This window comes from Pseudorca crassidens, chromosome 10, assembly GCF_039906515.1.
Source record: "Pseudorca crassidens isolate mPseCra1 chromosome 10, mPseCra1.hap1, whole genome shotgun sequence".
NCBI lineage: Eukaryota > Metazoa > Chordata > Mammalia > Artiodactyla > Delphinidae > Pseudorca > Pseudorca crassidens.
In genome coordinates, this window is record NC_090305.1 from 75,993,501 (window position 1) to 76,006,123 (window position 12,623).

General features: G+C 37.1%; 1 protein-coding gene and 1 pseudogene across 41 annotated transcripts in view; one reads left to right on the top strand and one right to left on the bottom strand.

Moving 5' to 3' along the window:
- SLMAP (sarcolemma associated protein) overlaps positions 1-12,623 on the top strand; it is a 147,373-nt gene that overhangs the window by 26,143 nt on the left and 108,607 nt on the right. The window lies entirely within an intron of this gene.
- LOC137231895 (pyruvate dehydrogenase E1 component subunit alpha, somatic form, mitochondrial pseudogene) lies at positions 9,703-10,325 on the bottom strand (annotated as a pseudogene).

A 12,623-nucleotide genomic window follows, 5' to 3' on the forward strand; every position in this document is an offset into this window, starting at 1 on the left:
CACAATGTATTGCAACCATCACCTTCATCCATTTTAAGTACTTTTTTTTTCTTATCAGTCATCCATTTTATACACATCAGTGTATACATGTCAATCCCAATCTCCCAATTCATCACACCACCACCCCAACCCCCTGCTACTTTCCCCGCTTGGTGTCCATACATTTGTTCTCTACATCTGTGTCTCAGTTTCTGCCCTGCAAACTGGTTCATCTGTACCGTTTTTCTAGGTTCCACATATATGCGTTAATATATATTTGTTTTTCTCTTTCTGACTTACTTCACTCTGTATGACAGTCTCTAGATCCATTCACATCTCAACAAATGACCCAATTTCGTTCCTTTTTATGGCTGAGTAATATTCCATTGTATATATGTACCACATCTTCTTTATCCATTCATCTGTCGATGGGCATTTAGGTTGCCTCCATGACCTGGCTATTGTAAATAGTGCTACAATGAACATTGGGGTGCATGTGTCTTTTTGAATTATGGTTTTCTCTGGGTATATGCCCAGTAGTGGGATTGCTGGGTCATATGGTAATTCTATTTATACTTCTTTAAAGAACCTCCATACTGTTCTCCATAGTGGCTGTATCAATTTACATTCTGACCAACAGTGCAAAGGGTTCCCTTTTCTCCACACCCTCTCCAGCATTTGTTGTTTGTAGATTTTCTGATGATGCCCATTCTAATTGGTGTGAGGTGATACCTCACTGTAGTTCTGAGTTGCATTTCTCTAATAATTAGTGATGTTGAGCAGCTTTTCATGTGCTTCTTGGCCATCTGTATGTCTTCTTTGGAGAAATATCAATTAAGGTCTTCTGCCCATTTTTGGATTGGGTCGTTTGTTTTTTTAATATTGAGCTGCATGAGCTGTTTATATATTTTGGAGATTAATCCTTTGATGATTCATTTGCAAATATTTTCTACCATTCTGAGGGTTGTCTTTTCGTCTTGTTTATGGTTTCCTTTGCTGTGCAAAAGCTTTTAAGTTTCATTAGGCCCCATGTGTTTATTTTTGGTTTTATTTCCATTACTCTAGGAGGTGGATCAGAAAAGATCTTGCTGTGATTTATGTCAAAGAGTGTTCTTCCTATGTTTTCCTCTTAAGAGTTTTATAGTGCCCGGTCTTACATTTAGATCTCTAATCCATTTTGAGTTTATTTTTGTGAATGATGTTAGGGAGTGTTCTAATTTCATTCTTTTACATGTAGCTGTCCAGTTTTCCCAGCACCACTTATTGAAGAGACTGTCCTTTCTCCAATGTATATCCTTGCCTCCATTGTCATAGATTAGTTGTCCATAGGTATGTGGGTTTATCTCTGGGCTTTCTGTCCTATTCCATTGATGTATATTTCTGTTTTTGTGCCAGTACCATATTGTCTTGATTACTGTAACTTTTTAGTATAGTCTGAAATCAGGGAATCTTAGTCCTCCAGCTCCGTTTTTTTCCCTCAAGACTGCTTTGGCTATTCGGGGTCTTTTGTGTCTCCACACAAATTTTAAGATTTTTTGTTCTAGTTCCATTAAAAATGCCATTGGTAATTTGATAGGGATTGCATTGAATCTGTAGATTGCTTTGGGTAGTATAGTCATTTTCACAATATTGATTCTTCCAATCCAAGAACATGGTATATCTCTCCATCTCTTGGTGTCATCTTTAATTTCTTTCATCAGTGTCTTATAGTTTTCTGCATACAGGTCTTTTGTCTCCCTAGGTAGGTTTATTCCTAGGTATTTTATTCTTTTTGTTGCAATGGTAAATGGGAGTGTTTCCTTAATTTCTCTTTCAGATTTTTCATCATTAGTGTATAGGAATGCAAGAGATTTCTATGCATTAATTTTGTATCCTGCAACTTTACCAAATTCATTGATTTACTCTAGTAGTTTTCTGGTGGCATCTTTAGGATTCTCTATGTATAGTATCATGTCATCTGCAAACAGTGACAGTTTTACTTCTTCTTTTCCAATTTGTATTCCTTTTATTTCTGTTTCTTCTCTGATTGCCATGGCTAGGACTTCCAAAACTATGTTGAATAATAGCAGTGAGAGTGGACATCCTTGTCTTGTTTCTGACCTTAGAGGAAATGCTTTCAGTTTTTCACCATTGAGAATGATGTTTGCTGTGGGTTTGTCATATATGGCCTTTATTACGTTGAAGTAGGTTCCTTCTGTGCCCACTCTCTGCAGGGTTTTTGTCATAAATGGGTGTTGAATTTTGTCAAAAGCTTTTTCTGCATCTATTGAGATGATCAGATGGTTTTTTTCTTCAATTTGTTAATATGGTGTATCACATTGATTGATTTGCGTATATTGAAGAATCCTTGCATCTCTGGGATAAACCCCATTTGGTCATGGTGTATGATCCTTTTAATGTGTTGCTGTATTCTGTTTGCTAGTAGTTTGTTGAGGATTTTTGCATCTATATTCATCAGTGATATTGGTCTGTAATTTCCTTTTTTTGTAGTATCTTTGTCTAGTTCTGGTATCAGGGTGATGGTGGCCTCATAGAATTGGGAGTTTGGGAGTTTTCCTTCCTCTGCAATATTTTGGAAGAGTTTGAGAAGGATGGGTGTTAGCTCTTCTCTAAATATTTGTTAGAATTCACCTGTGAAGCCATCTGGTCCTGGACTTTTGTTTGTTGGAAGATTTTTAATTACAGTTTCAATTTCATTACTTGTGATTGGTCTGTTCATATTTTCTATTTCTTCCTGGTTCAGTCTTGGAGGGTTATACCTTTCTAAGAATTTGTCCATTTCTTCCAGGTTGTCCATTTTATTGGCATAGAGTTGCTTGTAGTAGTCTCTTAGGATGCTTTGTATTTCTGTGGTGTCTGTTGTAACTTCTCCTTTTTCATTTCTAATTTTATTGATTTGAGTCCTCTCCGTCTTTTTCTTGATGAGTCTGGCTAATGGTTTATCAATTTTGTTTATCTTCTCAAAGAACCAGCTTTTAGTTTATTGATCTTTGCTGTTGTTTTCTTTGTTTCTGTTTCATTTATTTCTGCTCTAATCTTTATGATTTCTTTCCTTCTGCTAACTTTGGGTTTTGTTTGTTCTTCTTTCTCTCGTTCCTTTAGATGTAACGTTAGATTGTTTGAGATTCTTCTTGTTTCTTGAGGTAGGCTTGTATAGCTATAAACTTCCCACTTAGAACTGCTTTTGCGGCATCCCATAGGTTTTGGATTATCGTGTTTTCATTGTCATTTGTCTCTAGGTATTTTCTGATTTCCTCTTTGATTTCTTCAGTGATCTCTTGGTTATTTAGTAACGTATCGTTTAGCCTCCGTGTGTTTGTGTTTTTTACGTGTTTTTCCTTGTAGTTGATTTCTAACCTCATAGCGTTGTGGTCAGAAAAGATGCTTGATATGATTTCAATTTTCTTAAATTTACTGGGGCTTGATTTGTGACCCAAGATGTGATGTATCCTGGAGAATGTTCCGTGCGCACTTGAGAAGAAAGTGTAATCTGCTGTTTTTGGATGGAATGTCCTATAAATATCAATTAAATCTGTCTGATCTATTATATCATTTAAAGCTTCTGTTTCCTTATTTATTTTCATTTTGGATGATCTGTCCATTGGTGTAAGTGAGGTGTTAAAGTCCCCCACTATTATTGTGTTATTGTCGATTTCCTTTTTTATAGCTGTTAGCAGTTGCTTTCTGTATTGAGGTGCTCCTATGTTGAGTGCATATATATTTATAATTGTTATATCTTCTTCTTGGATTGATCCCTTGATCATTATGTAGTGTCCTTCCTTGTCTCTTGTAACATTCTTTATTTTAAAGTCTATTTTATCTGATGTGGGTATTGCTACTCTAGCTTTCTTTTGATTTCCATTTGCATGGAATATCTTTTTCCTTCGCCTCACTTTCAGTCTGTATGTGTCGCTGGGTCTGAAGTGGGTCTCTTGTAGGCAGCACATATATGGGTCTTGTTTTTCTATCCATTCCGCAAGCCTGTGTCTTTTGGTTGGAGCATTTAGTCCATTCACGTTTAAGGTAATTATCGATATGTATGTACCTATTACCATTTTCTTAATTGTTTTGGGTTTGTTTTTGTAGGTTCTTTGCTTCTCTTCTGTTTCCCACTTAGAGAAGTTCCTTTAGCATTTGTTGTAGAGCTGGTTTGGTGGTGCTGAATTCCCTTAGGTTTTGCTTGTCTGTAAAGCTTTTGATTTCTCCATCGAATCTGAATGAGATCCTTGCCAGGTAGAGTAATCTTGGTTGTACATTCTTCCCTTTCATCACTTTAAGTATATCATGCCACTCCCTTCTGGCTTGTAGAGTTTCTGCTGAGAAATCAGCTGTTAACCTTATGGGAGTTCCCTTTTATGTTATTTGTCGTTTTTCCCTTTCTGCTTTCAGTAATTTTTCTTTGTCTTTAATTTTTGCCAATTTGATTACCGTGTGTCTTGGCATGTTTCTCCTTGGTGGGTTTATCCTGTATGGCACTCTCTGCGCTTCCTGGACTTGGGTGGCTGTTTCCTTTCCCATGTTAGGGCAGTTTTTGACTATAATCTCTTCAAATATTTTCTCTGGTCCTTTCTCTCTCTCTTCTCCTTCTGGGACCCCTGTAATGCGAATGTTGTTGCATTTAATGTTGTCCCAGAGGTCTCTTAGGCTGTCTTCATTTCTTTTCTTTGTTTTTTGTTTATTGTGTTTCGCAGCAGTGAATTCCACCATTCTGTCTTCCATGTCGCTCATCCATTCTTCTGCCTCAATTATTCTGCCATTGATTCCTTCTAGTGTATTTTTCATTTCAGTTAGTGTATTTTTCATCTGTGCTTGTTTGTTCTTTAATTCTTCTAGATCTTTGTTAAACATTTCTTGCATCTTCTCGATCTTTGCCTCCATTCTTTTTCCGAGGTCCTGGATCATCTTCACTATCATTATTCTGAATTCTTTTTTTGGAAGATTGCCTATCTCCCTTTCATTTTGTTGTTTTTCTTGGGTTTTATCTTATTCCTTCATCTGGTACATAGCCCTCTGCCTTTTCATCTTCTCTGTCTTTCTGTGAATGTGGTTTTTGTTCCACAGGCTGCAGGATTGTAGTTCTTCTTGCTTCTGCTGTCTCCATTTTCAGTACTTTTCCGTCATCCTGAACAGAAACTCTGTACCCATTAAATAATAACTCTCCTCTTCTCCCCGAGGCTCTAATAACTGCTATTTCTACTTTGTGCCTCTATGAATTTGCCTATTCTAGGTGACTTATGTAAGTGGAATCACATAATATGTGATTATGTGATTATGCCTTATGGTGTCTTTTTTTTTTTTTGCGGTATGCGGGCCTGTCAGTGTTGTGGCCTCTTCCGTTGTGGAGCACAGACTCCGGATGCTCAGGCTCAGTGGCCATGGCTCACGGGCCTAGCCGTTCCGCGGCATGGCATGTGGGATCTTCCCGCACAGGGGCACGAATCCGTGGCCCCTGCATCGGCAGGTGGACTCTGAACCACTGCACCACCAGGGAAGCCCCTTTGTGGTGTCTTTTATAGCACAGAAGTTTTAAATTTTGAAGTTCAGTTTATCCTTCATTTTAAAAATAATTCTAACAACCCTAAAATTTTAAATTTATATTACTATTTGTGCTTTTGGTATCATGTCTAAGAAGCCATTTGCCTAATCCCAGGTCATGAAGACATATTTTAACCATTTTTGAGTGTTCTCTTACTTGGCCCTCCCATTTGTATATTAAACCAATATAAATATCATTTATATATTTATATATATAAATTTATATATTATCATTTATAAATTTATCATTTATATGATAAATTTATTTATTATATATATTATTATCATTTATATATATAAATTTATATATTATCATTTATATATAAATATCATTTATATAAATATAAATATCAACCAATATAAACTGTCAGTGGTCTGTCAGTGGTTTTATGAGAAGGGTTTATTAGATGTTGTACTATTTAAAAATTTTTAGATCAGGATAGTGGTTTCAAACTTTAGAATCTCTTGAGATGCTTACTGAAAACAGGTTCCTCAGATGATTTTTGTACATTTGTAGTAAACGTCTAGGAGACTTGGCATCATGTGGTTGAAAAGTGTGGAATTAAGATAGTCCAAAATAATGATGAAGAGCCTGGATCCTGGATTCTGACTAGCTGGGTGTGAATCCTGGCTGTGCCACTTTGTTAGCCATATGATCTTGGGCCAGTCACTTGTTGTCTCTGGGCATTCAGTTCATCTCTCAGGGTTGTTGCAAGGATTAAACAAGCTAATATCTGTGAAGCACTTAGAATAGTTTGGCAATAGTAAGCAGCACATGTGTGTTATATATTGTTATACCCTTTAACTCAGTAATATCATTTTCAGGGACTTAATCTAAGAATATTAACAGATATGTTGCATAAAGATATATGTATAACACTTTCATCAAAGACATTAATTGCAAGAAGTCTTCTATATATATAGTCAGAAGACCTGTGGTTAAATATCTTAATGAAATTTATGAAATGTCATGTAGCCATTTAGTCATATTCAAAAAATATTTAATGCCTTGGAAAAATAGTGATTTAAGTGAAAAAGTCAAATTAATATACAACTACTTACAAAGTAGGTCTCTAAACTTCTTTAAACATATGGGGCAGGGCAATGGAGTGTTGGTCTTGTAATGCATATAAATAAATAAGTTAAACTGTTGACAGTGATTATCCTTGGAAGCTGGGAGGAATAATTTTAATTTTCTTCTATACTTTACTGTACTTTCTTGACTTCACTGATAAGTATTTTATGCTCAGAAAAACAAATTAATTTTGAAAAAGACCAGAAGAGGGGAAAAGCCCAGTGTGAAATAGGAAAAATGATAGGAAAATAGGAAAAGCCCAATGTGAAAGAGGATAATAGGATGATAGAAAAATAGGAAAAGCCTAGTGTGAAATAGGAGAGCGTAATGGGAATAGGAAACCTGCATCCTAATACTAGTACTGTTATTAAATGATTTTCAACCTTGATTGAATTTTATCTCTTCCTTGGGGACATAGTTTCCTTATCTGTAAAATGAGAAATTGGACTAAAATTTAAAAGGCAGTATAGTAGAATGGTTAAGAGCTGCGAGGTCAGAAGTGGGGAGTTAGGGACTATAGCTGAGGAGATCATTACGTGGGTTCATACCCTAGTTCTTATTTGCTTGGTGACTTCTAGCAAGTAATTTGCCAGAAACTCTGCCTCAATTTTCTTGTTTTTAAAGTGGGGTTAATAATAATACCTCACAGGGGAGTGATGAGAATTAAGTGAATTAAATACATGTAAAGGACTTAATATAGAGCCTGGCACACAGGAAGAATTCAGTAAATGTTAACCATTTTTACTGGTATGTAGATCCTTTCTAATGAGGTTATTTATTGCGAATATTTTGAGTCAAGTGAGTGATTCTTAAATTTGTCATTTGAAAGTTTAATCAGTTTTCTATATAGATATTTTTGAGATTGTGGAGGCTATTGATTTGTGAAATAGAATGTTTTAGAGGCCCTGGCCCCCACTCCCAGCTTGCCTTATTTGTTTTGTGTTCTTGTACAGGCAACTTCTTTGAGGTCCTAAGTTATCTCATCCATGAGAGTATTTTATAGACCATTTCAGCAGTAAAAATCTCATATTTGATTTTTTTAGTTTTTTTCTAACTCTTTTTGTTCTGAAGCTGATGTGTGCAGCTTAATCTGCCTGTAATTAAGTTGCATAGGCTGTTAGGTTGTACCTATTTTTCTTCAACTGATGTTTCAATTTTAAACTTGAGAAATGGCATAAAGCCCAAGGGAATGTTACAGCTCAGTTGACTTGCCCATTCTAGAAAAAGCTAACGTTATATTGTAAACTCAGCTAGAAGTTGATGGAGCATTCCCTCTGGTGTAACTCGATTGATGCATAGATGTTATTTAATTTAATCCCAGAAAAAGAATGTACCCAAATGTTTTAAGAGGTAAATCTGAGTGTGAAAATCACTTTCAGAGTCAGCAACCATATTGAAATTCATTTTTGGAACCCTGAACAAAGACTACAAAAATAGATGACTTTTGTAATGTTATATCATTTTCTTTCACTGACTATATGAGATAATTAAGTCTTTGGTGAATAGTGACTCAGCTATTCCATTGCTTGGGAAATTTTTGTCTGTGAACAAGTTACTCTGTGATACCTCAGTTTATAATGGCAGTCAAAATGAAGATGAAATTTGTATTTTAATACACTTATTCTTAGATCTTCAGAAGCGCTCTCCTTTTCTGCATGGAGTAACTGCAGTAGGCAGCCCACCATGGGGGGCATTATTTCTCTGTTAGAGAATAAATTAGTAGAGTTAACATTGCCAGAAAGCAAAAGGCAGTAGTTTGACTGCCACAGTTAAGGGATACAATTTGTTACTTATAACAGATATAAGGTATTTTCCTCTAATTGTAATAACTTGTTCATTAAACATACCTAGCTGTAATCCTTATAACAAGAGAGTGGTATGTCTTTTGGCTTGATGGGTAAAATAAGCTTGAGACAGCTTTGTGACTCACTGACACAAGAGGGAAAAATCTCTGCCTGACTTCGGAATTGGATTTTATTTTAGGATGAGTTTTTTCTGTAAGTATAGGTATGAGAGAGTTCCTATATGAGAGAGTTCCTATCCTACATGCTAATATCTTATTCTATCTCCCCATAGATTTAACCCAGTGCTTCCAAATTCCCCCAGCCTATACTTTTCGTATCTTCTGCCACTTGGTTCATGTTAATTACAATGTGTTTCTGTTTCTCCCTCCATATTTTTCTTTCTGAATGTAAGAATTTATGAACTTTTCCTTTAAACATTAAAAAAAATTTTTTTTTAAATTTATTTATTTTTGGCTGTGTTGGGTCTTCGTTGTCGTGCGCAGGCTTTCTCTAGTTGCAGTGAGCAGGGGCTACTCTTCATTGCGGTGCGCAGGCTTCTCATTGCAGTAGCTTCTCGTTGCGGAGCACGGGCTCTAGGTGCGTGAGCTTCAGTAGTTGTGGCTCGCGGGCTCAGTAGTTGTGGCTCGTGGGCTTAGTTGCTCCACGGCATGTGGGATCTTCCCGGACCAGGGTTCGAACCTGCGTCCCCTGCGTTGGCAGGCAGATTCTTAACCACTGCGCCACCAGGGAAGCCCCCTTTAAACATTTTAAATTGTCTTTTGGGTTTGTCGATTTGTTTCAGTTTTTAAAAATTTCATTTTTTCTTATAGAAGAGACTAGTAACATATTTGCTTCTGTGGAGGGAAATTGGGAAACTGTGGGGCATGGGAAAGAAGATGTACTTTTCACTGTACCACTGGACTTTTGGAACCCATTAAATTTTTCTCCCATCTTTTTAAACTTAATTTTATAGAGTAGCATAAACACGTTTACAAACTGTTTGTTTGTTTGATGGGTTTTATTTCTTTTAAAGTTGAGAACACAAAGTTTCTTAAAGTTGACCATTGAATGTTCTGTTGAAGGCATAATAGTAAGTTTACAGTGCTCCTTTATTTATTTATTCATTCGAATATTCATTCATTCATTCTGCTCCGGGTCATAGTTGCACCATGCGGGATCTTCGCTGTGGCATGCAGGCTCTTAGTTGTGGCATGCGGACTCTTAGTTGTGGCACGTGGACTCTTAGTTGTGGCATGTGGGATCTAGTTCCCTGACCAGGGATCAAACCCAGGCCCCCTGCACTGGGAACATGGAGTCTTATCCACTGGACTACCAGGGAAGTCCCTGCAGTCTTCCTTTAAGTAATTCACTTGATCCATAAACTTCAAAAGATGGATCACTGTAATAGAAGTGATGGCCTAGCTCTTCTAAAGGTGGTTTGGGATCAACTGTAGCAAACTAGACTGTACTCTCAATTTCTTTCTTCACTTCAACATCAGTTTCCTTTCATTCTTCAACACTGGCAGTATTGCTGTGTGCTATTCTATCTCGGAGAAGCATAATAGGATCACTCTTCTTACTTCTTGTATTTCTTCTTGTGTATAGTAACCGGCTCCAAGATCATGCATACTGTGTCCTTCATAATATTGAGTCTGCAGCTCTATCAGTATGATCCCCTATACAGATCTATAATAGGCAGCTGCAATCTTTGTTGCCTCCTGGACACAATAGAGCATCCATTCCATCTGACCTAAGCCCAGGAAGAAAATTGTCTTTCTTGTAGTAATCAGTGATGGCTGCTGCTCTCTAAACAGATGTTCCCATTACACAGTGGTTTTTCTCACAGATGAAAATAAACGGTCATTTCCACAAAGTTGCCATGTTGTATGCTTCAAATATAAAGTCAAACAGACCTCATTTTTTCCATTATACAATTGGCCCTCCCTATCCATGGGCTCTGCATCCACCGATTCAACTAACTGCAGATTGAAAATGTTTGGGAAGAAAATTCCAGAAAGTTCCAAAAAGCAAAAATTGAATTTTCCATGCACAGGCAACTATTTACATAGCATTTATATTGTATGAGGTATTATGAGTAATCTAGAGATGATTTAAAGTATATGGGAGGATGTGCATAGGGTTATATGCAAATACAATGCTATTTTATATAAGGGACTTGAGCATCTGAGGATTTTGGTATCCATGGAACCAATCCCCCTTGGTATCCTGGAACCAATCCCCCTTGGATACTGAGTGGTAACTGTACTTACAGGCCAGACCAGTGCTCAGGGGAACCTGAGCTCTGACAATGCCCTGATCCCCGTAGAAGGTCTTAGTGTACATGTGTATTAATCCTACTTTTCCTTTAGCACAACCTTCTCTTTGTCCTGTAAACTCTACGAATTTCTAGGACAGAAAGTCCACAAGTAAAGCTAAAGCCATGAGCCCGGTAAGCTGTGATGAGATGATCTATGATTTTTATCCCGACCTAAAGTCCCCCACAAACTTCTTGACATTACATAAGTAACAAAAACCACGAATAACTTTCTGTTTGATTCCATTGGCAAACAGTCTGTATCATCCTGTAGAGTCTGAGTCTCTCTTCACTACCGAGCACTGTTGTGATACGAGGGCCCTCTTACTACCCATGAAGGTCACATTTCTTCATTTCAAATGTACCATCATTTGCACAGTTAGGGGATGCCACCAGTGTTCTGCTAGCCATGACCTGCAGGAAACGGTGAGAATCTTCCTCTTAGAGGATCTTCCTCCTGAGTGTAGGTCGTGGTGGTGGGAGCAGTGATGACATGCTCTATGCTGGGCCATAGGCACACAGATATTTTTAAAGAGTGCAGAATATTCATGGATGGGCTGCAGTTTTCTTAACTGTTCTTCCATTGTTGAATATTTACATAGGTTCCATCTTTTAAAACTATTATAAATTTTGCTTTCTGAATATCTTTATACCTAGATCTTTATATATGTTTTTTATTACTTCTGTAGGCTAAGTTCTCAGAAGTAAATCAAAGGGGACATTGTTTTAAAGCTTACTTCGTATACTTTGCCAGACTGCTTTCCAGACAGGTTGTGCCAATTTACACTCCCATGACCAGCTTGTGAAAATGTTTCTCTTATGTCACTCTTGAACGCACTGAGTGTTATTTAAAATACTTTCTGCCACTTTTATCAGTAACAAGCTGAATCCCTTAAATTTTTATATTACAAAGTTATTTCCTATGTGCGTGTATATATTCATATATTCTTTTCATCCTTCCTCTGTTCATTGGCCTTTTAAAAACAGCTTTATTGAAGTAGAATTTACATTCCATAAAATTTACCCATTGTAAAAGTAAGTTTAGTTTACTTGAAGTTAATGGTTTTTAGTAAATCTGTAGTTTTGTAATCATCACCATAATCTAGCTATAAAACATCTTCATCACCCCCAGAAGTTCTCTTGTGCCTATTTGCATTCAGTCCTTGATTCCCACATGCAGCCTTAGGCAACCACTGATCTGTTTTCTGTCTCTATAGATTTGTATATTCCAGAAATTTTAAATCAACAAAATCATACTATATGCAGTCATTTGTGTCTGGCTTCTTTCCGTTAGCATTATGTTTTTGAGGTTCATCTATTTTATAGAATGTATCAACAGTTCATTCACTTTATTGCAGATATATCTTATTTATTCAGTGGTTGATGGATATTTGGATTGCCTCCAACTTTTGGTTATTATGAACAGCGCTGCTAGGAACATTTGTGTACAGTACTTTGTGTCTTTTATTTCTCTTGGCTAGATACCTAGGTGTAGAATTGCTTGGAACCCATTACATTTTATATCATTACTTAGCCACAAAAAATGTTTCTTGTTTTTTTTGCGGTACGCGGGCCTCTCACTGTTGCGGCCTCTCCCGCTGCGGATCACAGACTCCGGACGCGCAGACTCAGTGGCCATGGCCCACAGGCCCAGCCGCTCCGTGGCATGTGGGATCTTCCCGGACCGGGGTACGAACCCACTTCCCCTGCATCGGCAGGCGGACCCTCAACCACTGCGCCACCAGGGAAGCCCAAAAATGTTTCTTTTAAAGAAAGGATGATAGCACTGTATTTGAGAAGAAACATAAATAAATGATATAAAAGAGTTAAACTGGAATGATTGGATCAGGCAAGTGAAAATTTCTAAGACATGCAGTATGACTGTATAATAATGGAAACCCCTTCAGGATTTATTGGTACATGAGCAACTGCTAGA